At 44.0% G+C, this 27,350-nt stretch overlaps 1 long non-coding RNA gene across 2 annotated transcripts in view; it reads left to right on the top strand.

The window, feature by feature from the left end:
• The first annotated feature begins 18,406 nt into the window (after positions 1-18,406).
• Positions 18,407-27,350, top strand: part of LOC137143877 (uncharacterized) — a 50,930-nt gene continuing 41,986 nt past the window's right edge. For both annotated transcript variants that reach the window (XR_010917293.1, XR_010917294.1), the window contains exon 1: positions 18,407-18,570. This is a non-coding gene — a long non-coding RNA (uncharacterized lncRNA). The remainder of the gene's footprint in view (positions 18,571-27,350) is intronic.

Raw genomic sequence — 27,350 nt, 5'->3', positions numbered from 1 at the left:
GGTTCATTGGCTGAGGCTGAGATCCTACTTGCTTCTCAGCTCTCCTAGTTTCTGCAGATAGTGAGTGGAGGCCAGAATGGGAGCTGAGAGCTCGGTGGCCTGGATTTAAGATGTGGGATGTCACACAATTATTCATTGCAGACAGCATATATTTTTGATTAGCAGCTGTACACACTTTAGATTCCTAAATCAATGTTTTAACACACATTTTACTAAATAATAGGACACACATTAGAAGTAATCAAATAATAATTCAGCCATTTTTGAGAATAAGACTAGGGAAAAATACATTGTTTTGTCCATGTTAAAAATTTGTTGAGACTTTTCTTTGAAATGTGCTAGTGCCTGCATGCTTTGGAGCAGGGATTTTGAAATTTTGCACGGGATGGTCTTTGTGTCACAGATGTGCCTTTTGCTGTCTCTGTGAAAATCCACATAAATGTGGCCAATTTTAGCAGTTAATGAAACTGAAAGGTCTGTCCTCACTGAGCTTGCTCGAGCTTCTCCTGGCTTCTAGTACTGACCAGATTGTGCATGAGCCATTCACACAGAGTGACTTACTATACACCATCCCCTCACAGCTCACATGTGTGACTGCAATGCACAGGTGCCATCCCACAGAGTGACTGAGCATGCTCCTTACTAGGGCTGTGGAGTTCAGAAGGGCTTTCCCTGTAATTGCTGCTTCCAGCTGCGTGGGACCAAGATAGAGTTAGCATAGGCACTGAAACTGAGAGCAGGAAGCCCGTTTCTCATGTGTTCTCAATGACAACTCTCCTCTCCTTCCCCCTCTCCATTGGTACCCAGACAGTGTGGAGGAGGAAACTTCCTAGTAAACTCTGAGGTGAAAAAAACCCTGGGACACCCAGAATGATCCTGATTCCATAAAACTGGACAGTTGTCTATGTGTATTGAGCACCCTGACAGGTTTCCTGGGACAGCTACCTCAAAAAAGCATGATGGTGGGGAAACCTAGAGAGGTAACAACCCTAAAGCTTCCTGATTCAAAAGTGGAGGGGACAAAAGCTGGACCAAAGGGGAGGGAAAGGAGTAGAAGAGGACAAGGAGTCTGGTGGGACTGGAAGTGGGGGGAACGAAACTGTGACTGAGAACTGGAGAGGGGAGACTGGGCCTGGTTGAGCAAAGAGATTGGAATTAGAAGCTGGGTGGCAGGCTAGGACTGACTGGGCAAGAGGACTGGAATGGAGGGAAAGAAGGGCAGACTCGGACTGGCTGAGCAAGAAGACTGGAACTGGAAGCTGTGGGGTAGGTGAGACAGAGTGAACCAGTAAGGGAAAGGGGGGTGAATTGGGACTAGGGGGCAGTTCACTGTGAGGTGGGGGAACACTGAAATTGGACAAGAAGCTGGGGATAGAGGGTGAGACTGACTGGACAAGGAGAATGGGACTAAGAACCAGTGGTGGGGAGGAGGAGAGACACATCTGACAAGGAGCTGGAGTGCAGGTGAAGAATTGGGACTGGTTGGGGAAAAAGCCTGAAACAAGCAACCAGGAAGGGAGTGTGAAGAGAGACTGATATTGACTGATTAGCCTGGGGAGTGAAACTGTGACTGGGAGGTAGTGGGAGAAGGGGAGAGACAGATCAGATGAGATGCTGGGGAGGAGAGAACTGTGACCGTCTGGGCAAGGAGACTGGGGGTATATCTACACTACGGAGGGAAGTTGATTTAATTTCAGTCAACTTTCAGCTGCTGAACTTACGAAGTTGGAGGAGTGTGATCACATCACACGCATTGTGTTGGGGGTTTGCGTCCCCACCAGCCGTACTTGCATCGATAATCAAAGCAGTGCACCGTGGGTAGCTATCCCACATGCAACTACCCGCTGTGCCTTTTGGGAAGGTTGTCTTCCTCCCATGATGCAACATGTTCCCTTCCCCCTTCCCCTCTTGTCTCAAACAAACAGACAAATATTTTTTCGCACCATTCAGCTGTGCACTATCATTGTGAGCATCACAAACACCTCACAACTTATCCTGCAGTATTTTCAAGGCCAAGACAAGAGCCGCAGCGCGGAAAATTGCAAAGTTATTGAAGCTGCCCTGCTATAAGCCATAGAATGAAACAATCAGTGGAGTGCTGCTTTTGGTCCTGGGAAACAAGCACTGACTGGTGGGATTGCATCATTATGAAGGTGGGATAATGAGCAGTGGCTGCAGAACTTTCGTATACGAAAGGCCAGTTTAACTGAACTTTGCGCAGAGCTGTCCCCAGCCCTGAAATGCATGAATACTCGCTTGAGACCAGCTCTGACAGTGGAGAAGTGGGTGGCCATCGCTCTGTGAAAGCTAGCAACCCCAGACTGTTACCGGTCAGTTGGGAATCAATTTGGAATCGGTAAATCCACTGTGGCAGCTGCTGTGATGCAAGTGTGCAGGGCCATTAATAGACTTCTGCTAAGAAGTGTAGTGACTTTGGGAAACGTGTGGGACATAGTGGATGGGTTTGCCAAACTGTGGCAGGGTAATAGATGGCACGCATATCCCTATCTTAGCACCGAACCACCTTGTACATAAACTAAAGGGATACTTCTCAGTGGTGTTGCAGACTCTTGTGGATCACAGGGGATGCTTCACTGACATCAGTATGGGGTGGTCTGGGAAGGTGCATGACAGGTGCATCTTTAGGAACTTAGGTCTGTTAAAAAAAATGCAGGTGGGCACTTTCTTCCCTGATCAAAAAATAAATATTGGTGACGTTGAAATGCCAATAGTGATTCTGGGGGATCCTGCCTACCCCTTGCTTCCCTGACTAATGAAGCCCTTCATGGACACCTGGACAGCAAGAAGGAGCATTTCAATAATAGGCTCAGCAAGTGCAGAATGGTGGTGGAATGTGCAATTGGCCACTTAAAGGCATGATGGTGCAGTTTGCTCACTAGTTAGACCTCAGTGAACGCAACATCCCAACTGTTATCTCTGCCTCCTGTGTGCTCCATAATGTGTGTGAAACAAAGGGGGAAAAGTTCCTGCTGGATTGGGTCGTGGAGGCTTATAGACTGTCTGCAAATTTTGAGCTACCAGATACCAGTGCAATGCTGAGAGCCAACCACGGAGCATTGCGCCTCAGGGAAGCATTGAAAACCCATTTTTGCAATGAACCATAGTAATGTGCATCTCTGTCAGTGCCTTCCCTTCCCATCCCCCACCCTTGCACCATTGTTCTCCCCCTTCTCTTTCCCTGTCGACAATCCCGAGCTCTCAGTGAATAAAGAGTAATGTTTTTTAAAGCAGTAAAGTTATATTGGTGATCCGTAACAGTGGGGGGAAAGGAAGATAATTTAACATTCTCATAAGGCTGTTAGGGGATCCAGAGCAAAGTGTGACTGTGCAAACAGCAAAGCACGCACGTTCCCAGTTCTTAAAGGGGATAGCACCTTTTTGTGCTCTCTTCCACTGGTGTGGAGTGGAGCACGTACTGCACCCTGCTCAACCTCCTCCTAGAGTGCTTGGGGATGGGCCCTGGGAAGCAGCTTGTTAGCTGAGTGTTTTGCAGGGGCTGCAGAGGGAGTCTATCCTGCCACTTCTCTTCCTGGAGCTCTACTAGATGCCTCAGCATGTCAGACTGATCCCTCATAATATGCAACATCTCATCTTGCGTTGCATGTTCCTGCTCTTGGAATGATTTTCTGTTTTCTACGTCCATGTTCAGTATTTCTGACAATGACATCCTCCAGGCTCTGAGATCTGTGTCAGCAGCTGCGGAGGCATTCATTAGTTCATTGAACATTTCATCCCAAATTTTCTTTTTTCGCCTTTTAATCTGGGAAAGGCTCTTTGAATGAGTAGAAGCTGGGGTGAAGGCCGAGGTATTCACTGTAAGGCAAGCAAAGCACAAAGTTTCCATTGTTAGCTGGTCCCATGAACAAAAAGCAATGTTACAGTGCAAAAAGAACTCCCCTTCACATTCACAAGGCAACACCAGACCCGCATACCAATCTGTACCTATTGCACAGGTCGGAGTAGTGTTCCAGACATGGTAAATAAGGGGCCCTGGCATCCATTATAGGGAAGTTTCTGTAGCACTAAATTCCCCAATACACACTTAACCAAGCAGCAGGATCATTGGGCTCCCCTTTACCATCCCAAAGACTGGTTTGGGAGGAGGTGGTCCAAAGGGATTGGAGTAGGGTGTGAGTGAAGTGTGGCTGGAGAAAACATAGGGGCACCTGTTCCCAGACCCTTAACACCCATGACAACAATGTCATGGCTAGGAGTTGTCTGTGTTGGATCCCAGGAAACCATTCATGGCAGGGGAATAACATGCAGTGACTATATTGGTCAGGTTCTGTAAACTTGTGCCATCTTCCCTAGGTGATCATGTGTGATATCAGTCTCCTGTGGGTAACACAGGGGGAAAGGGGAGATTTACTGCAAGCATCTGGGTACAGGCTTGGCCCTTATGCTGCTATGCTGTGTTCCGCAATGATGCCTGCTCATTTAATAGCAGAGTAGCAGGGAAAAGAGTCCTACCATGGCAGAAGATATAAGGCTGCTTTCCCCAGAAACCTTCTGCAAAGTACCTAATGAAAGTTTCCTGGAGATATCCATGGAGGATTCTCAGAGCATCCCTGTGCACATACATTGTCTGTTTCGGGGATAAACCTCTGCTTAAGTGGACCAACACCCAGGAAGCCCATTCCCACAAACATATAGACTCCTTTTTTCACAGAAATAAGAAGCTTGAACTTGGGCTATCACCACAGAAATACGATTTGCTATACATACTCACCAGATGCGCCTTCCCCAGCATCTCGGTCAGTCACACTGTCCTGCATCTGGCTGGGCTGCTCTGTGGTAACAAACAGGTCCTGGCTCTCAGGTAGAATAGATACCTTGCTCGCCTGCCCCTTGCTCTCCTCCTCCTCGTCCACAGAGTCTTCTTCATCCTGGACATGGATTCTATGGCGGTATCTATGCTGTGTGGAGGTACAGTGGTGGGGTCACCCCCGAGAATTGCATGCAGCTCTTCATGAAAGTGGCATGTCTTTGGTGACGATTCAGAACGACTGTTCGCCTCCCTAGTTTTCTGATATGCCTGCCTCAGCTCTTTGATTTTAATGTAGCATTACCCTGTTGTGGCCCTTCTCCACCATACCACGGGATATCTTCTCAGATATTTAAATTTCTTTTGCTGGCTCAGAGCTGAGCCAGACCAGACTCTTCGCCCCATAGGCTGAAATCCAAGATCTCAGATCGACTCCATGCTGGAGTGCGTTTGGGGCATGTAGTCACCACGAGCAGTTCAGCTACAAAGTTCTCTCCACACTGACCAAACAGGAAATGGAATTCAAAATTTCCTGGGGCTTCAGGAGAGAGACTGTTTCCTGTGCACGTGGCCACAGTGCAGCAGAGTGAGAACATACAGAGCGGTCACAGCAGAGCATTGTGGGATAACTCCCGGAGGCCAATTACATAGATGTGCCTACACTGACACTCATTTGACCCATGCAATTTGACTTCAGTGCTATGCCTCTTGCAGAGGTGATTTTATTAAGTCAAACTTTCCCACGATTTAGGTCAGCAGAACAGACCTGCCAGTGGAGATGCATACATTATGTGGTCAAAGGAAGCCACAATCTGTCGAACTACATTCGCAGTGTAGACCAGGCCTGGGGCTGGGATGAGAAGCCTGAGAAGTGGAGGTTAGGGTTGGGTAGGCAAGGCGAATGGGGGACAAGGAGCCAGGAGTGGGGAAGAGACAGGACTGGGACAGGGACAAGATGGGGCAAAAAGGATTAAGCTTAGGGAGAAGAGTCTGTGCCCACTAGACCACATTCCCTCCAGAGACTGGAATGAAACTCCAGATTCCTGAGTCTTGCCATTCCTCTGCTGTCAGCAAATATCTATGAAACCTGCTGGCAAAGTGTGGTTCTCATCCACTTCTAGTGCTGGTTCACATAGATGATGACACTATTAGCTCAAGAGGCAGATGTCTGTACAATAGATCTGAAGGTTCCAACTAGAGCTGCTCAGAAATTTTTTAATTGAAAATTTTTTTGTGGTCAGCAAATCATTTTGACAAATTGACATGTTTTTTTGTGGGAAAGGGACAAGAAGTTCTTTGACTTGAAACTTTTTGTTTTGATATTTTTAAAAAATATCTGATTTTCTGGTTCAAAATCACCTTTTGTTTAAAAATTTAGATAATTATAGTAATCCTTCATGATCATTTCAAAACTATCAAAGTGAAACATTTTGGATTTTCAGTTTGTAAACAATTTTGTGATTTTCACTTTGTCCCAATTTGGGATAAGAAAAATTTTCAATACCTCAACATTTTTCCAGGACAGGAAATCTATTTCCTGCCAAGGTCTAGTTCCAGCTCAGGTGATGAACACGTGGCTGTCAATATAATGCCATTTGGTTTTTTTCAGTTTGCTTTTTCAAAAACATAAGAAATTTACACACACACGCTCATTAACTTTGTTAAACAAATATTAAGATTGCAAAATTAAGCACTCAAAAGTGAGGAAATACCAGATTGAAATTTTGCCTGTGCAATCTTAATTCTGCCCCCTTGGGTGGATGCATTATGATATAGTCTTTAATTACTTGATCTGCTGTGAGTTGAGGGGGTATTATTCCCATTTTACAGAAGGGGAGCCAAGGTACACAGAAAATGAGATCAAAAGTATCCACTAATTTTGGGTGCCCAATGTGAGATGCTTAAGATCTGATGTTTCAGAGTACTTAGTATTATATAGACTTTATCTGTTCAAAGCACAGCTTCTGTCAACTTAAATTGCAATTATGTGTGCTCTGCACACTTGCAAATCAGACCGCAGAGTATCAAGTCAGGAAACAAAAAATGAGGAACACACAGTGACCATTTGTGTGAAGTTTGGTTTAGGTGACTCATCATCACAGAAAACTCTGTGGCAGAGGCAGGGATAGAATTCAGATCTCCAGCAGTCAATTGTCTTCTCTTAACCATGAGACCCTTCTTTCTCTTCCTGCAATCAATCCCCTACCTCTTTCACATTCACTACACACCTTACAACTTCTGCAACAAACGAGGCAAGGGTCTTACATAGAACAACCTCCTTTACCTCACAGCCTGAATAAAGCAGGGGATTTTTTTCCTCAAGAGTCCTGTGGAAAAATAGATTTTGAGTAGGTCCATTTATTAATGCTTGTGAAGCACTCTGATACTACAGTGGTAAACACCATAGAAAAGCCCATAAGGAAATTAATAATTCTGTCTTCAGGGCAGGGTATGAATAGTGTGCAGTAAACAATGCATGAGGTCACACATTGAATAATGAGGATAAAAGAAAATACTGAATAGCTGCTCATTCACTGAGCACCATCCATCCTGTGCACAGAATGAGGCAGGAGTCCTGTGGAAAAAGTAGTATGAGACCAGGTAATAAAGATCGTATCATAATGCATGTGCACAAGTGGGCCCAGGGCACCTTAATTCTGTAATTTCCTAACTTTTAAGTGTTTGATTTTGCAACCTTAATATTATTCTTGTAATGTAGCTTTGTGTGTGTGGATATATATAAATCAGAGACACTATCTTAGGCAGTTTAGTGAAGGTTGTACTGTTCCAGTTCTGCTCTTAAACATCTTTATTGTTTTCTAAAATTTGTTTTTTATTGCGTTTAAGACATACCCTATTTTAAAAATAAATATAGCTAAGGACTGAAGAGGTATTGTGGATAATGTCACAGCAGAGTTCACAGACTTTAAATTACAGACATTACTCACACTACAAGAACTAACTTTCTGAGTCAGAGTCTGAATATACTTTAAGCACCTTCTCTATGTTTCTACAAATAATTTTTTTTTTATGAACAGAAGGGAAAATGTAGAAAGTGTCCAGTATTTAGCATTAACATTTGGCAAGATGTACTGGATTTTGTATTCTTGTTCAACAGAGCAGAGCAATAGGAAAATCTTCAAACAATATAACTGCCTTTATTTTTCCAGTGGCTCAGTGGCAAATGACAGGAAAAAGAGGACGATAGAGTGAGAGAGCAATGTGGAATTTCTCCTCATACTGTGTGTAAATTAACCAAGCTACATATTTTTTCTGAAAACAGAAAACTCTAATGTTTCATTTGAACTTCCCCTAAGGAAACTAAATCCAAAACAGTCAGTAACGCTTGGGAAACTTAAATCTGCCTCAAGAATATAATTTGACCAGAAGAAACATGAAAACTATACCAGAGATGCATTTTGATGAAAGCCTGAAGGTGGCAGTAAATTCATGCAGGAGTTTGTTAGCAACAGTTTTAGAATTTTCTATTTCAGTGTAATATTAGTTATATTGTTCAGTTTCTTGTAGTTGCAATAGAACTACTATTGGATTTAATCCTACTGCATACTAATTAAGGGATATTCAGAAAGAACAGATAGTGTCTGGAGTTCTAAAGAAGGATTATTTTTTACTACTGTATGCTGAAAGCAAAATCACTGTGTAAAGACTCAGGAACTGAAACTGATTATATGCTTTCTAGTTGCTATAGAAACAAAGTATGTAATTAAACAAAAGGAAACATATAACAACAGTTACCCTGATGAAAGTACTTGGAAAGGATTGGACAATGAATTAGTGTTTTATATGGGAACACAAAACAACTAGGCTGGGGGGGCTTTTTTTTTTTTTTTTTTTTTTTTTTTAAATACATGAAAATTCACCCACTGAATTTTTGAGGTTAGTTGACAAAACAATATTTTGTTTCCTCAAATGGATTTATAAAAAGGAGCATCATGAATAATACAAAATCAAAAGTGGTGATACTTCATTTCTTTGGTCTTGCAAGTTAATGACATATTAAATATAATACTTTTATCACGGGATGGAAACAAATCTAAAGTGAACTTAAAAAATTGGGGCAAAACCCAAAGAAAAATGTTCACCTGTTAATATAGTGTTTAATAACATTCATTTCAAAACAATAATTTTAGTATAAGACAATTACTTATTCTACACAAGTGAAATATTATTTACAGTTTCAAATACTTGCTCTGGGTTTTGCAGCTGCTATTCATAACATCAGTTTGGTGAAGAGTTCCTTCAAAGAAGGGACATTTTTAATATAACATAAAGGCCATGCATAACAATTTCCCTCTGTTACAAAAAATAACATTTTTAATGTACAAATTAATATTTCCAATCAAATTAGTTCAACTGCAGATCAAACTATTATCAGATAATCTGATAACAGAAATAATGTATAGTGTGTCAGAAAAAATGTACATCATAATACTGTGATTTTAACAAATAGTTCAAATTAACTAGCTGTTAGTAACAGCTTCCAGAAGAGGGCACTTTGAGTATTCTTATGTTATCAAATGCTATTCATTTTCAAAGTTTCACTTTAGTTCCCAGAACTTCCTATTTCCTTATTTTTTCTTAAAATAAGAGAGTCAGTTAGAATTCAATTTTGATTAAAAATAACAACTATAGTGTTTCCCCTCCCCCCAAAATAATTTCACTGATACCTGTTCTTGGGGACGTGAGGTGACTACAGTAGTTTAACATATATCTTTATTGGAAAAGAGGTTATGATTGTATTATCCCAATTCTGTTCATATGTCTTAGAACCTTTTCATCCATTTGAACCTGGCTTTGACCAAGTTTGCCACTGAAAAATCCAGAAAGGAGAGATTTTCAGAGAAGGGTCTCTACTTAGCACATGCCTCACAGCATTCCTCAGAGCAGTCTTCCACCAATGGCTCTCCAGTCCAGAGGCTTTTGTAGAGCAATGGCTGCTAAATGATGCTGTCTGCTCCACCTGCGGTAATGTTCCCAGTGCTTTGTGGAATGGGAAGTGAAGGGAGGTAAATAAAAATCGTGTACCCAGTTCAGTGTAAGATTCTGTGTTTGGGTGATTTTATTACAAAATGTGATTAAAGTGAAAGAACATGCACCTCCGAAATAACATCAGTTAGCCCAAGGAAACAAGTACTTTACCTTGTCTCTCTATCTCCTTTCCAAGGTTCTGTGTAAAATTGGCCCTGTCCCCCTCCTGATTGGTATAATCCCTGCTGTGGGAGAGGATTACCCTATAAATGGAATGATCTCCATTTTAGATCTCCCTCAACTCCCCTCAATGCAGCACAACTGTTGATACAAACAAGTAGCCAAAAAACAGGTAATTTTAAATAAAACAAGGGAAGCGGGTAGTGATAGCAAGTGCTGTTACAGAAGGTATGTGCATCTTGCCTCCAGCCTGACCACTTTCACTTTGAAAATAAAATTAGGTGACGAAAGGAAAATGAAACAAAACTTGACTCCTTGGAGTTAGGATAGGAAGCCATTTCAGACCTTCCTACTCACCAGTTACCCTTCCCCCTCAGCCATGATGTGAGTATCAACTAGTGTTTCACTATTTTTGTACTGATTTATAAAGTGCATTGTACTTTAGACCAGGCATCCAACAGCATCAGCACAAACATCTCTGAACAAAAATTCACTAGCAAAACTTACTGATTCCCATTGATTTTCTGTTAAGTTCATTTGAGTTCTTTGCACTTCAGACCATGTCTATAGTACAAACTTCAGCTGATGCAAGTTTACATTGTTGTACAGTCGCCAAAGTTTGTATATCACTTGGGTGCTTGGTTACCTGTCTCCTTACATCAATGCTGCATGTATTTACCACTAGTGCTTGTGTTGATGTAAAGTGCATTGTGCCACGGCTAGGTAACCCAGTGTACCATGTGCCAGTGTCCCATACAGTGCCTTTGGGGACATTTTTGTAGTGTTTTATGGAGCAGTTATGATTTGCCCAGAAATTTCAGGGAGCTAGGGATCAAGTTCCCAGCATGCAATTGTCTACATCCCATAATACATTTTACATCCCATAATTTTCATGTTATTTTTTGAAAATCCCACAAACCCACACATTGCTTTTCAGTTTCTGCAATGTTTGACAGAAGCATGGAGCCAGCAGAGCTCAACACTGTTACCTATGAAATATTGCAAATACAGGATGTACAATTTTCCTGTACTTGCAGATCTTCAGGAAATTCCACAATAACTGGAAACTCAGTGAGGAAGATGAGGATCTATTTGAGGAGAGTTTGTTGATGGACATAGCAGAAAAAAATTCCAGATTGCTGGTGACGTTCACAGAACAGCTGCAGACAGTGGCATGCTCTTCTGGGCCTGAGAAACAAGCACTGACTGGTGGGATCACATTGTAATGCAGGTCTTGGACAACGAACAGTGGCTTCAGAACTTTCAGATGTGAAAGGCCACATTCCTGTATCTGTGTGCTGAGCTCACCCTAGCCCTTTGTTGCAGGGACACCAAAATGAAGCCTGGATTGACAGTGGAGAGGCAAGTGGCAATCAAGCCATGAAAGCTTGCAATGTTGGAATGCTATTGGTCAGTGGGAAATCATTTTGGAGTTGGAAAATCTACAGGAGGGCTCTTGTCATGCAAGTGTGTGAAGCATTAATCATCTTCTGCTACGCAGGACTGCCACTCTAGGCAATGTGCAGGACAGAGTGGATGGATTTGCACCAATGGGCCTCTGGAACTGCGGTGGGGCAATAGATGGCACACATAATGCTATCTGGGCACCAGACCTCCCTGCTACTGAGTGCATCAATGAAAAGAGCTACTTCAATATGGTTATGCAAGCACTAGTGGATCACCAGGGATGCTTCACTGATATCAGTGGGTTGGTCAGGGAAGCTGCATGAGGCATGAATCTGTAAGAACACAGGACCATCTGACAGCTGCAAGCAGGAACATTCTTTCCCAAATGGCAGATTACCACTGGTGATGTGGAAATGCCATTAGTGTTTCTGGGGAATCCAGCTTATCCCGTGCTCCCTTGGCTCTTGAAGTACAGAGCTGTACACTGACTATATTGGCAGTGCCAAAGAAAGATTCATCTACAGACTCAGTAGGTGCAGAATGACTGTGCAATGTGCTTGTGGTAGATTTCAGGGTTGCTGGCATTGTTTACTCATTAGATTAGATCTCAAGGAAATAAACATCTCAAGGGTCATAGCTGCATGGCGTGTACTTTATATGTGAGGCAAAGGGGGAATAGCTGCCACCAATGAGGCGGGGTGAGGTGGAGTGGCTGTCTGCTGACTCTGAACAGCCAGATACCAGGGCTATTACAAGACCCAATGTGGAGCTTTGTTTTTGATGGAGACATTAAAGGTTTATTTTCACAGTCGGCCACTGCAGCATTCTGCTACCTTGAGATAATGTCTATCTTGTGTAGTTTACATTACGTATTTTTTAGGTTTGGCTGCTGGTGTCAATTCTGTTGTGCCTGCTGCAAATCATAAATACTGCTGGGCTTGGGGCATTGCTTGCTGCCATGAATTGTGTGGTGCTTGCTGCACATTTATAAATGTGGCCGGGGGGTTTTGTGAGGCTTTGAATTCTATGGTGCTTGGTGTGCATTTATAAGTATTGTTCCATTTATTGACTGCCGCTGTGCATTCTGTAGTACTTGTGAACTCATCAAGATACTTTGATTCTCCAAATGTAGAACTTTATTGAGTACAAAAATTCAGTGCACAAAATCAAAGCACCAACAAACACATACAAAACTTCTAACAGCTTAACAGGAAAGTAAACATTTATGTCCATTTGTGTAAACAAAAAGGTAGTTTTTTGTCGTTTGTTGTGGCTATCCATATTCCAATCTGTGGGTTTTCACAGGTGAGTGTATTTGAAGCTGTGGTTTTTCTTTGCTGTCCCCCAGTGTGGAGCAGCAGGGGTAAGAATGCGGTCTGTGATCCTACATGGTATGTTGGGGGTGGGAGGCAGAGAGCAGTGACCATGGAGTTCTCCAGTGAGTGTAAAGGCTGATCAGTCCAGGATGTCTGATCTGTAGAGCAACCAAGGTCTGCAGCATTTGAGTTTGCTGTCTGTGAAGACCCATTGGATATGTCTAGACTGCATTGTAAACGTGGTACTGTGGGGCCCACGCTTGTGCACTCAGTGTTTCCAAGCCCATTGTTGAGTATCCACACTGCATTACAAACCTGGATTTGCAGTTGCTGTACCTGGGTCTCACAATCATGTAACATGTGCATACTGCACTATGCACACCTTTTGACTTGGCTCTGTGGCTTGAGCTGTGTCCATACTGCAAAATGATAGAGCTTGGACCTAAGACTCAGTGGGACTCGGGCTCAGAACCACCCTTTAGGTGGATTTTAAGACTTAAGTCCTGAGTGCTCCTGACCCGAGTAAGACGGATTTGTGTGTGGGTAATACGGGGGCGGCAGGGGTTGGGCTCAAATGTGAGTTTGAACCCCAGTTTACAATGCATTGTAGATATTTCCCAATACTTGTCCTGCTGGAATCCCAGGCCTTTTGCCTGTCCTCTCTGTTTTTCTCCATGCTTTTGATCATATTGGCCCTTTGTTCATGGTTTGATGCAGCAATGGCTGGTAGGATTTCACAGAACATGTCCTCCCTTGTCCTCTTCCTTCTTTCACATCAGCCTCAGACATTCTGCGAGCATGGAGGAGGCACCCCTCAAAGCCATCGTGCTAGAAGCTGCTGATAAAATCAGACACATGCACCAAGAGGTTTACAGTCACAACAAAAGGGCAAAGATAAGTTTCAAAACTTTTTTCCCATAGTCCCATAAATACTTTTAATAAATGTTTATTGACACTTCAGATTTGAAGCACCTCAGCACAGCACCATTCTTGCTGCCAACCCTCCAGGATTGTCCAGGAGTCTCCAGGAATTAAAGATTGATCTTTAATTAAAGTTTATATCACGTGATGAAACCTCCAGGAATATGTCCAACCAAAATTGGCAACCCTACCCCAACTTGAACCATGGTGAATATGGCCAGGCAGAGAGGAGGGGGAAGATTTTCTGTTGCACGAAGCTATATTCTGGCCCTTATTCCATGGATACGAGTACAGGGCAATGACAATGAATATTAGCAACTTTTTACACAGGTGGTGGTGATTTTGGCTGATATTTTACTCCTGAGGGTCACAGAGGGACAGAGAACCCAGCTGTGACTGGTGTCCTGAAGCCATCTGGGCCCATATGCCACTAAACTGTTTGCTGCCATGGTGCCAGCTGAACTCACTGCAGATTGGCCTGTGAAAGTGTCCTATCATGGAGGAAGAAATTAGGATGTCATCCCTAGAAATCTTCTGGAGAGGATTGCAGGATATCCCTCTGCCTAGCCCAGCAAGGGAATGAAAAGCAGATGGCAATGTGCCAATTTAGGGGGCCATCCAGTCCAGCAAGGGTTTCTGTTACTGCCTGCCTTGTAACCATGGGTGCTTCTGTGCTGAGGAGCTTTGGCCCAGAGTCCTGACACCAGCAGCCTGCTCACAGTGGCTTCACCCGGGCTTCCACCAGTGCAGTTACTCCTTGCAGAGTGACACCAACAGCCCGTCCAGTCCTGAGTCTTCCCAAGGCCATCTCCCCTGCAGTATCTAGTCCCTTTCACTGGATATTCACAGAGTTGTTAAGTTTGCTGCTTCCAAAGAGACAGAGCGCACACCAGTCTGTTAGTTTAGCTGAGGATTTCCCCCTTCCGTTTAATGCACAGCACTGAAGTGGTTTTGTAATAAAACAAGAGTAAGTTTATTAACAAAGAACAGACACTTAAGTGATGATAAGTAAGAATGGGAGACACAGATAAGGCTACAAATGAAACAGAATAAAACACATTTCCTAATTTCCTAATTCCTAATTTCAACAAGTTACTATAGTCTATCTATCTATCTATTTATAGTCAGTTCCAGCTACTCTGGGTTTTCAGGCCAAGAGGATCCACTACTCTCCCTTTAATCTGGTTGTCTAAATGGTTTTCTGTTTCTGCTTATATTTCCCCAAATCTTTTGTCTCTGTTTCAAGAGCCAGGAAGGCTTTCTGGGGGATGTAGGCTCCATCCCCCATAGTGATCATTAAGTGGTCTTCCACCCTGATCATTTAGCATGATGGCTTTGTTTACCTTCTATGCAGATATACTTTTCATTGTCTGTTGGGGTATTACCTGGCTTAATTTACACTGGAGACATAGGAAAACAGGCAAAACAACATGCCTTTGTCTAGTACAGGTTGGGTTTATGCACTGCTTGCGAACACCTTTTAAGAACTATAGGGAGGCAGAGAGGCCTCCCTCTGTGGCTGACAGGGAGGACCATTCCCTGCTCCCTGGTGGGTGGAGCCAGGCCAGGCCTGCTCCCTGCACCGAAGCCAGGGGGAAGAACAGGAAGTATAAGAGGTGGGGCCTCCAGCTCAGTTGGGGCAAAGCCAGGGAAGGAGTCAGATGCCTCTGCCTTGTTGCTGGCTCCTGGACCAGTCAGCGTGTTTTGGTAGGACCCTTGCTGACCCAGTGGCAGGAACACTTGCCACTGGTATGCCCTGGGTTGGGACCTGGTGGAATACGGTGGACCTGGGTCCTCCTACCCCCTGCTGCTGACCCCATCCCTGTGGTGGCAGCCTACCCACCTTTAGTTGGATGGCCTGCGCTTGTCTGTTGTCTGCCCCAGCCAGGGAACTGGGCTATTGACTGCTACAGCTCTATCCTGCCAAGGGGGCTTGCGCCTGACTGTTTTTACTGTCCAGCCCGCCAGGGAGCTAGGCTAAAGACTGCAAATTGCCCTGTCCTGCCCCAAGGGTGTCTTTACTGACACACGCCATGCTAATCCCTTATCAACTGGCTACCAGCTGCTAGGTGGTGTAGTGAGGCAGAGTGGCCTGCCTTCAAGGCTGACAGGGAGGAACCATTGAAACCATTACAAGAATGTATTTCCAGCATACATCTTTATGTGCCATCCATTGGTACATCACAGAATAATAATGCCCAGCATGTTACTGGTTTGCATACAATACCTCATATGACACCTTTCATATACAGATTCTGACAACAGTGTGTTAGGGTAATGAATGTGTCAGGCTTGATGTGAGCTATGGTATGGTGTGCCCTCTGCCAGTTGTCATTGAAAGACTGCCTGGGTCATAGTCAACTCTACCTCTGTTTGTTCTACTTCTACCTGGTACAGAACACAGAATTGAAATGGATCATGTAATCAGCCTGCCATAATGCTGTTCAAGAATTTGTTTTGAATTTACTTCCTAACTTTTCATTTTCTCAGAATATACCAGTAAAGCCATGAAAAGTTAATACTTTTGTCTTTTACAGTTGGGGATGGGATGGACATTTAATGGCAGGAAGACAGGGGAAAAGAGAGGAAGTAAAGGCAAATAAAACATTAGTAAGGAAAAAATGCATGCACACACTTTCTGCTTCATCAGTGGATGCATCTGCATTTGCCTGGCATGGCTGGCTACACTCCGCTGAGTTTCAACAGATCATGGCTGTAGGGACTAAAGCATAGATAGTCAGGCTTAATGGTTAGCATCAGGAGCCTGGAGTCAGAGCCAGAGACAGACTCAACATCAACAGTAAGGGGTAGGAACGGGGACCTGGAGCAAGGCAGGAAAGCAGGAACAGACAAGGGTTTGGGATGAGGAGGACAGGAATCAGGAGTTAGGCAAACAGACAGGGTCCAGAGTAGCAGGCAACCAACAATTCCTCTAGTTGCTCAGACAACTTCCTGTGCCTCTTTCTGATTTAAGTAGAGCTTCCTAGCCAATGAGTGGACTGGACATCTCAGCCCCTTCTTGAGTTTGCAAGCTAGAGGTTTGTTGGCACCCTTCTCCCGTAGGTCAGGTGAGCTGCTGGGTAGTGGCTATGGTCTGAGCTCTGGCTGGGCACTCACGGGCCCACACTTGACGCCTGTGATCCCTCATGTTACCCTGCTCCCTGGTGCACCCTCTGTGCAGTAGGAGGGCCAATTTTCCAGGGTGGTTTTTATGAAAGGTATTTACCAGGTCATGAGCATGGATCTTCTCCACTGTTTCCCAGGAGTGCTCTTCAGGACTGCAACCTTCCGAGTCCACAAGGTATCAGAGTCTACCCCATCTAACTCTGGCCTCAAAGATCTGATGGATAATATACTCATTGTGGTCTTGAATATATACCAGCGGGGATGTGTGACTGGGAGTGGTGAGGGAATGGGTCCTGAATGTGGGACTTCAAATCAAACAAAATTTGGTTTTAATTGTATCCACTTGGACCTTTTGAGGTGAAAACTTATAATTGTGCTAATCTAAGGCTGGTCAGAAAATTCCATTAAAACTATTTTTCATCCAAAACTTGGATTTTTCTACACAGTGTTTTTGGGAAAAGCATCTGTCATATTTTGGTTTTCACATGTTTAGATTTCTGATGGGGAAAAAAATGTTCTATGGAAAGCAATTTGGAAATGCCAAATCAAATTTTTTTGCTTTTCTGCTGAAAATATTGGCTTTTGATTTTTCACCAAAAAATTGAAATTTCCCAGTCAAAATTTCAACAAACATAATTTTTGTTTTCATCAAAATTTTTCCACAGAAAATTTTTTTCTGACTAGTTTAGTAATATGTGATACATTAAGTATAGTTGTTGTGTAAAGCTGGCTAGTACTTGCCTAAAACAACCAAACCTATTTCACTTAAAAAACAGCCAAAATTTGACCTGTACTAAAAATGAAACCATACTGCTATATATATTTTTAATATATAAAATGTTTCTATTGTTCAGCCTTCAGTTGCTTTTAAAACACAGTAAATTATAACCTAAACCCAAACTCCAGTCACATCTGTGTTATCTAGTGTGGTAAAATGATCTTCCTGCCCTTTTTCAAAAACAAACAAACAAAATATACTCTAGTGCATACCTTTAATATTTTGGGCTATATTTTGTACATAGATGTGATTTATTTTATTTTTTAAAAAAACAAAAAATCAAGAACCAAAAAACCAACCACACAAATGTGTGAGGATCTCACATGATCCTAAAACTGTCACACTTCTAAACTGTCACACTTCTCTTTTATCTGAAAGATTTTTAAAATGATCACAAATAGGTTTTAATTTTAAACACCATTATAAAAAGGCTTAAGAAAGCCATCTGAATGGATGGTAGCTGTTAGTGAATATCCATTAATTACTTGATAACAAAGTCAGTTTGTACATAACAGTCTTAATCCTATTTACTAGCTGAATGATTTAGATGATTAAGGACTTGTCAGGTATGCTTAACAATGTGGAGAAGGTGTCTCAGCTGCAGGAAGCCTCTATAATGGGGGCCGAAGAAGAGGGAACATACCCCCCCACAGTCTCAATAGCAGGAACAGCCTGTGGGTGGGGGGACGTGAGAGACTGTCATATACTGGATAAATGGAATCTGGTCTCAGTGCTACAGGAGCGGTTGGTACAATTACTGCTAATACCCTAACACCAGAGGCTACACCTGCTGACTTGGCAAAGTCAGGTGACTAGCAGCAGACTGCTAATTGGATACCACCAGGTATAAAACTTCCCTTTCCTCTCTCTGTCTAAGCAGCTAGTTGTTAAGTCTGTTGTTGATTGGGCTCCTGAGACTAAGTTTCTGCTGCTTTTCCTGGTTCTTGCTCCTGTTATCATATCTAGTTCTTAGTTCCTGCCTTTTTGCCTGATTGTTGCTCCTGTTAACACATCTTGTTCCTGGTTCCTTACCCTAACTCCAGTTACTGACTTCAGCTTGATTTTTGGTGAGACTTCTGACTGACTCTGACTGTCATTTGATGCTGCGTTTGCTTTGGATTCCGACTCTGGTTTTGACCTTTGATGTGACTTCTGGCTCTGACCATTCAGTCAGAGTGCTGCTTTATGGGCACTGACAGGACAAAGAATAGATAACATGGGAGCAAATAAAGGGGAAGGGAGAAGTCCAGTGGAATCTAGGGGTGAGAGAGAGAGAAAACAAATTACATAGTTTTATCCTGGGCCTTCTCCTAGGATATTCTGTAATCAGGGACTCCATAGCCAGATGGATCACTTGTTCTGTCCACTCACTTGAATGTTTCTGCACCTTTGCATTAATACCACATAAAACACACACACAAATTTTATTGTTGTAGGAAGCTCATCAACTTTCAGAATCTGGACCCTGCCGATCTGAGTGATTTATCATACTACTAATGTATGTCATGCACAGGGGTGACAGTCAATAGTTTTCCTCTCTGATGTGATTGCATTTTCTCCAGTGTAACTTTTTACCCTGCTAATAGGTAACGAGAAGGATTTCTTTCATTACAAGTTCAATGTTATCATGAGAACGCTTTTGTATCATCTCATGCAAATGGAGAATAGTCACCAATGGCCCAGCCTCTTCAATGATTAATAGCATTTTTGTGTTCTGCCTTTACAATGTGTAACACAGGTCTATAAAATAGCAAACTAGGATGAAGAATACTGTCATTTCCTAATTTTCTTTTGCAAGCACTAGTTTGAATGTGCAAGGGAACCAATAAGTTATGGAATGTGAGTTCAATAAAAGCCATTTGTTGCTATCAAGGTCCTATTTCTGCACCCTTTTTCATTGTTACCACCATTGTCATGAATTCTTTGACCTCTGGTACCGTCTACAACTCTCTAAAACCTAATTCTGTCCATTCTTTTCTTTATAAGCTATCCTTGACCTCTGATTCTCTTTCATACTACCAGACCATCTCTAACCTTCCCTTTCTTGGAAAATTGCTTATAGAGGTTGCCTTCCCCCATCTCTCTAATCATTTCTCCCACAATCATGCACAGTGGTGACAGCTTTCAATAGAAAATTTGAATCTGTGTAGTTGAATTTGTGTAGTTATTGGCCAATAGCATTGCCATCTCTTCTATGTATATAATAAACTCCTGCCTTTTTGATGATGGCCACTTCTTTCCCAATCCCTTTTTTCCTCCTTGACATAGTTGCCTTTGATTCTGTAGTATATTCCATCCTTCAGGATCATCTCCATATCTGTGCAGGAATCTGTGGTTCCCTCCTGTCATTTTTTCACTTATAAATATCTAATAATGTTTTCTTGTGGTGTGGGTAGCTGCTCCTTTGCACTAATACCATGGGGTCTCTAAGCATTGATAATCATCAGGATAGATATGATAGTTGATATAAAAGACTAAAATAAATTGACCAAGGAGAAAATAATAAAGACTAGAGGGCTGATGGTTTTTCTCTTCCACCTTTAACCTAACTTCTACCCTGATAATAGTCACATGTACATATCTTTGGACATCTCTAACGCACCCTTCCTGGTGCCTTTCCCTGCTGCTCCCATGAGGGAGCCCTAGAAATGACTGTCTCTATACCTTCATAGAAGATGGTAGTGTTTGTTTAATTTCTGGGCCAAATATGGACTTCCTGGGGCTTCTTACTCCCTGAAAAGGATTAAAATTTTGCTGCAAATCTCACTAATGGCTTCATCTTGACTATTGCTTTTCTCTGTGTCCCCTCCAAGTGCCAGCTTCCTAGGCCCCACCATGTGCAGAATGGTCCCTATTTGCAGGCTTTGTGCCATTCTCTTTCCCAATGTGACTGTCTGCCATCCCTGAACACCTATGCTGTCTTCTCTGTTCATTTCAGAGTTCAGTTCAGAATTGCCCTTCTTGTTTTCAACTGGTTCTCCCTGTTTCTAGAATTTCTGAGGTTTGTTTCTGATAGTTCTAATGAAGACTTGCTCATTTGTATATTGCTGTCAGGATATGGTTTGGTACATGAGTTCCCCTTTGCTCTCAACTGCTGGCGCATCCTGGAACCTGAAGGAAATATTGAAAGCTTATGCCTGCAGAAATTAATTTTGTTAGTCTTTAAAGTGCCACAGAACTCTTGTTTGTTTGTTTTTTTTAAAGTATATACTGAGCTTCTGAGACATTACATTTTGAAAATCAATTAGATTGTGGGTTTTAAATATGCTTGATTTTTTTTCTTTAGTTCTTAATGTATTTTGCAGTGAATGTCTGTGTGTTTTTATGGACCAGATTCAGCATTTTCCTATGGAGCCTCTGCAGAAGATAGGCTGGCACAAAAGGGCCATAAAACAGATGCAAGGCCCTCCAGGAATACTCCTGTCACAGAATGTTCCTATGGTAGGTGTAGAGTTGACTCTGCACCACTTGAGTAGGAACCCTAGGCATAGGAGACATTCTGGATTTGGATGGAGAGCAGAGGGAAAGCAGGAGGGATAACATAGCTCAGGGGCAGGAGGATAAAATAGCTGCTGGAGTAGACTCCAGTGAGGCTGTTGAAACAGGGGCTCAAGGCAGGCCAGCCCTGAGGGGCTGCACCAACTCTTGCAACCCCTAAATAGGAAAGGTGAAAGCTGCTGCCCGTTTCCTGACTTTGCTATTGTGTCAGTGCAGGAATGAATCTGTCTCAGAGAAAATTGTACACATACAAAGATAAGAATAGGAATGATCACTTTCTACCTTGAAAGAATTTCATTGTTCCTTGTAGTGTATTATCTGTTGGTGGGTGGTCTGCCAATAAGGCTGGAAAACATTTGCCATCCCCACTTCCCTGTGGCCAAGCCAGAAAAAAAAAAAAAAGCCAAATGGTCCAGCAGTCTAGCACCCCATGGAAGTGACTGCCCTGCTTGCATGCCCCTACAAACAGCTCTGTGTGTTGCCTATGTTGTCTCAGAAGTAACTAAGCCCTGATAACCATTAGTAAAATATGATCTTTTAATCTGTGTTCCAGATGCTGAGAGATGCAGCACAGAAAATATACACACAAACCTATTCCTTTTTTATCAGGTCCTGACAGTGGCAATTAAGACTATAATAAACCATTTATGCTTCATTGTTTGGATCTACTTGACTGTAAAATGAAGCAGAGAGAATACAAATGACATAACTTGGCTTCATTATTTTGTGTCCCTTTTTCCAAGGTTAGTTAGAATAAATATTAAGGTAAGAACTAAGCAAACATTGACATAGTCTCTTCTTGAACCTACATACATGATCAGATGCCTGGTGAGAATTCTAAATGTGCTGACTATAATGCAGACTCCAGGTGTATATGTGAAAGAAGAGAAATTTCTTGCAATCACTGTTTACTAAAAACAAGATAGCTTTTAAAGGAACTGTATGTTTTCAATTTTCACCAGAAGGGAACCTTAAGTGAAAGTTAAGAAATGTGGCAAAACAGTATGAAAGTATAAAAACGGACTTCTTTTCATTTTTTAAAATTCATACATGGTATGTGTGTGTGTGTGTGTGTGTGTGTGTGCGCGCGTGTGTGCGCGCACGCATGCATACTCAACTATCAAATGGAGTAGCTATTATAGGATACAATATTTCTCCCATTGAAATCAATTGTAAAATATCCTAGCAGCAGGATAGGACCTCAAATCAGGAAATGTGTAATATGGTATTATCAAACTGAAATCATAGCCGAGAGAAAGAGGTTTTAACCCCTGGATGAACCTGAGTCTCTTCTCCCTATCTGTAAAGTGGGATAATAGCACTTCTCTACCTCATACGACTTCTGATAGGATACATACATTAGATTGTGAAGTAACCAGATACTACGGCAATATTAGTAGCCATATAACTAACTAAGGGTATGTATACTCTAGCCAGTACTGGTGGCGGTGTGTAGAGTATGTGTAGCTACATATCACAGTGAAAAGCCACTGGTGTCCACAGTGGTGTGTAGCTACACGTGTCAGTGACAGTGTCCTGCAGGAGGGTGGTGGCAGGGAAAAACTTCAGAAGTTCCCCACTACCGGGGCTTTTCCCCACTGCCAGTGTCTTCCCTTGCTGCGGAGTCCAGCAACAGGGAGCTGGTGGAACCATCCTTTGCAGAGTCTTTCCATGTGATGGGGAAGGGCTCCAGGAGTGGCGTGCTGGCAGAGCCTTTCCCGCTGACTCCCCGCTGCTGGAATCTTTCCCTGCTGCCAAAGTCATCTTCTGCAGCAGGACACTATGCTGCTAAAAATAGTTCTAAAATAACCCTAAAAATAGCAGTGTCATGGGGGAGGCACAAATTGGGCAAGTAGAGAGCCATGCAGGGTATGTACTCACTTACATACCAACAGCTTTCTGGTGTGTTTTTACTCTACTCGCCAAAGCTGTGTCTCACCAGCTACACTGCTATTTATACCTGTGATGGGGGGAGGGGAGGAGGTGGGGGCTATGCACATATGTACTCTACATGCCACTGAAAGAAGAGTGGAGTGTAAAAATATCTTAAGATAGACAGCTAGTACAGTATGATTATATGTGATATGTTTTCAACACAATTATGCTCGCATATCACCAGTTTATAGCTCTGTTAAATGCAAAGTACCCCTAACATTTAAGATTAGGTTAAAATACAATGTGATAAAATGATATTCAAATCAGACCAAATCCTGCTCTCCTGATTCACACAGATACTGGGATTACTTGCACGAGTAAAATAAGCAAAGATATGGCTCTAGAAGTATTCACTAACCCAGTGATCAGACTATCATATGTGTATTTATATACTATTTGAATAGCAAAAATGAAAACAAATCCACGTAAATCTTGCCTTTCTTTCAACAGTTTGATTTCTTGCAGACGTAGCCAAGTGATATGCATCAGTCTTTGAAAAAGACTGAGATGCTGGGATGAAAGGTGCTATATAAATGCAAAGGATTCTTAATTCTTCCTTTTTTTTTTTTTTAACCAGGTTGCACCACTTCTACAGCATAGCTTTGCTGTTTATTTATTTGAGGCATTCATGAAGCACCCTCTTCCTTCAGAAGTATTTGTATTTTTTTAATTCTCCCATGAAATGTTTCTTTAAAAAAAAAATGTGAGATGTGAATAAGTGTTCCTGTAATTAGGCAATAAAATCAGGAGTTTCCAACATGCCTATAGATGAACCACTTTTAAGTCATGCTTCATCAGAATTGGGGACTATAATGAAAATCTCTGATATGCCCAAGAGACAGCTGTTTCTCATTTTAAACAATGGTCTTTCTTTATTTCCGTCCTTTCAGCCTTAATGATGTATAAATAGCTTGGTGTTGTTTGGATTAACATAGAACAAAGATATGGCTGGGTAGTCAAGCAGGGTGCAAGATAGGGGTATTTGCTTTTTATCTGCAGTATGTGAAAGGTTTTATTATAGACAAGTAACCAGATAGTGCATTTATATTTTCATTGAATGAAGGAAGCCTCAATAACAAGTCTTGTCTCCTGGAATCTGGCATCAGACTATTTCCATTATCTCTGATTTTTAACTTGGCTTTTTTCCCCCCACCAAAATATAATTAATGAAATAGTCGGTTATGACTACATTTGATAATAATCTTTTGGAGATATTTTATAGGTGGAAGAATGGTCTTGTGGTTAAGACAGAGGACTAGGTGACACTGGACTTAGTTTCTATTCCTAGCTGTATCATAAGCTTCCTATGTGATCTTGAGCTTGCTTAGCCTCTTGGGACCTCAGTTTTCCCTAATTAATAGGGTGAATTTTGAGGATAAATTCATTGTTTGTAAAGTGCTTTGAGGGCCTTGAATGAAAGGTGCTGTAAACTAGAGAAGTACCTTCCTTCTCGATTCTTCCATTTAGTTAAGGGACTTCCTGTAGGGCCCATTCAGAAGGTAAATGCTGCTTTACTGTAAAGGCTGCAAATGGAGATCATTTTATCCTTTGTTAGCAGGTCTAGTCTGCGCATACCATGGGCACAAAGATCCCATGTTTTGAGGTGGCTGAATAGTCCACTAAATTAATTTGTAGTGTGTCTTTTAATGCATGCATATAACACTATTTGTTTGTTAAGGTATATGTATAATGCAAGATATTTTACTGCTGGAACAAAATAATGCACTCTGCCTGCAAGCATATGGAAGCAAATAATTTGATAAGCAATAGACCTGAGACCAAGTCTTGCCAATATTATTTGCTTTCCAAGGGCTTCCTTCTGGATCCACCCTTTGGTGTGAACCCAGTTCTTCTTCGAGTGCTTGCTCATGTCCACTCCACTATAGGTGAGTGCACGCCTCCGTGCACGGTTCCCGGAACTTTTTTCCCCTTAGCAGATCCCGTAGGGCTGGCTCCGGCGCCACTGGATCCCTGCGCACATGTTGTGGTATATGAGGCACTGCCGGCCCTATGCCCCCTCAGTTCCTTCTTTCCGCCTGTGATGGTTGCTGGAACTAGCCTTGCTCTCAGCAAGTACTATTCCCCTTATTTGAATTTGTTTGTTATTCTAAGTTAGTTTTAATTAGTTAAGTAGTAGTTAAGTATTGTTAAGAGTAGTTAGAGATAAGGCAAGTCCCTGCAGGGACTTAGAGCGGCCAGGCTATGCCCCGGTCGCCGGGATTCAAGCTGTGTGCCTCCTGCGGGAAGGCCTTCCTGCTTAGCGACCCCCATGACCGTTGTCTTAAGTGCTTGGGGGAAGCACACAAAAAGCACAAGTGCAAGATCTGTAGGGTTTTTCCCGAGGACTCAGAAGGACTGAGAGATCCGGTTGAAAACCCTGTTAATGGAGGCAGTGCTCCGCCCAGCATCCGAGCTGGCCTGCTCCACCTCAGCACCGAGCATGACCTCGGTGCAGAGCGCACCGCCGGCACCGGCCTCAACTTGGCACCACGCAGCATTGCCAGCACCGGCCTTAACTTGGTACCATGCAACATCACCAAGAAGGAAGAAGCAGCGCGCAGAATGCGGACACTCCCCTGCGCCGTCGGTATGGGCAGGGTTGAGCACAGAGATGCACCGGACCCGGCCCATTGAGTCTTCTCCGGTGCTGGCATCTCCGGTCAGGGAGCCTCCCCTGACTCCGGGGAGTGGGAGAGTGTCACTGCCGATGCCGTCGACACCGGAGGCTTTTCAGGTGGCAAGAGCCTTGTTGACCTTGCCTACGTCACCTCCACCCCCCACTCCACCGAGAGAGAAGGGGTCGGTGTCATGGAGGAAACCTGCAATGGGTCCCCCAAAGGGCAGTGGAGATCCCCGGTACGGGGAGGAAGATCTCCTGCTGGATGGCCACCTGGGGTAGAGCAGAGACGCTCCCCAGCAGTTGCTTCAGGTCGGCGTTGTCAAGATGTCGATCCATGGCACCGGAGGCAGAATAGGCCAGAAGGTGGCATCGGTTGAAGTCTGCCAGGTGGTGCTCGGACAGCTCCCATCCCAGTTCCCCGGCACTGAGGAGTTCGCCCATGCCCACATGGCGCAGAACCCGGTTGCTGTTGGAGGACCCGGCACAGAGGAGTTCGCCTGCACCGAGGTGGTGCAGAACCGGGTCGCCATCGGAGGACCCGGCACTGTGCAGTTCATGATGCGGAACCCGGTTCCTGGACTCCGGCTCGGCACCAAAGAACTTGGAGTGGCACCGACCTCAGTGACCGAAAGGATCTGCAGAGCCACATGGCAAGCGGTACCGAAAGTCATCAGTACCGAGATATGCTCCGGTACCTCTAGCTCTTCAGAGCGCACCTCCATTCGTCGGCACCATTCACGATGACGGAGGCAGTCCTCATCGCCCTCCAGGTCGGAGGCGTCGAGAAGGTGGTCCCTGGCACAGAAGGGTGCCCAGGACTGAGGATGGTCACGGCACCGTCGGTTCAGTGACTCGGGGTCTCCCAGGGGAGACAGCCATCGGGAGAGCCAACGCCCCCTGTAGCAAGGCACTGTGGCCTTCCTCGGAGCCTGGGACTGAGGAAGGGTCGCTCTGCCCTAGCTGGACAGAACCAGGCCCTGCAGGCCCAGCAACCCGGAAGCAGAGGGGTGGAGCCAGGCCCAGGGCTGGTAGTATAAAAGACAGGCCCAGCAGCTCAGTTGGGGGAAGGCTGCTGCGGGAGGCAGACATGTCTTCCCAGAGGCTGTGGCCTAGGCCTGATCCAGGCCCCGTGTCTGTTTGGCAGACACCTGCCGACCGGAGCCTTCAACCCTGGCCAGACCTGCCAGGCCTGAGTGACTGGAGGGGGCTACCCGACCCTGTTGACTGGGTAGGGCCACCTGGCTTGGAGGACTGGAGAGGGCTGCCAGACCCTGTTGACGGGGAAGGGCCGCCGGACCCTCATAGCTGGGAAAAGCTACCCCCGCCCGCTGGATGGGAGAAGCCTCCGGAAGCTGGCTCTGACCTGGAGGAGCTGCCTGGCATGGAAGACCCACTGGCATGGCTTGGCTCTAGCAGACCGGAGGAACCCCTGGGCCCTTGCGACCTGGAGGAGCTACTGCTCGCTGATGACCCCTAGGTGTTTCCGGACCTGCCGCCAGTCGATGGTGAGGGACTTGCTGGATGCCCACTCACCACCTTCCCCAGTGACCTGGAGGGAAATACATGGCCACAGATACCGGGGGACCATGGGGAGGAAGTGGCCCAGGGACAGCCAGAGACAGTGGCTGAGTCAGGGGCAAGAACCCTGTCAGTGTGTTGTGGTGGGAGCCCCGCCGACTTGGTGGCAAATGCCTTTGCCACTGCTAGGGCCCTGGGCTAGGACACAGTGGAGATGGGTGGGCCTGTGTCCCCCTCCCCACTTCCCTAGCCACCCCGTGAGAGCCTACTCCTCCA

This window comes from Emydura macquarii, unplaced genomic scaffold (assembly GCF_026122565.2).
Source record: "Emydura macquarii macquarii isolate MOO-44397 ecotype Brisbane River unplaced genomic scaffold, CSIRO-AGI_Emac_v2 contig_374, whole genome shotgun sequence".
Classification (NCBI taxonomy): Eukaryota; Metazoa; Chordata; order Testudines; family Chelidae; genus Emydura; species Emydura macquarii.
This window is presented reverse-complemented; position numbering and strand designations above follow the sequence as displayed.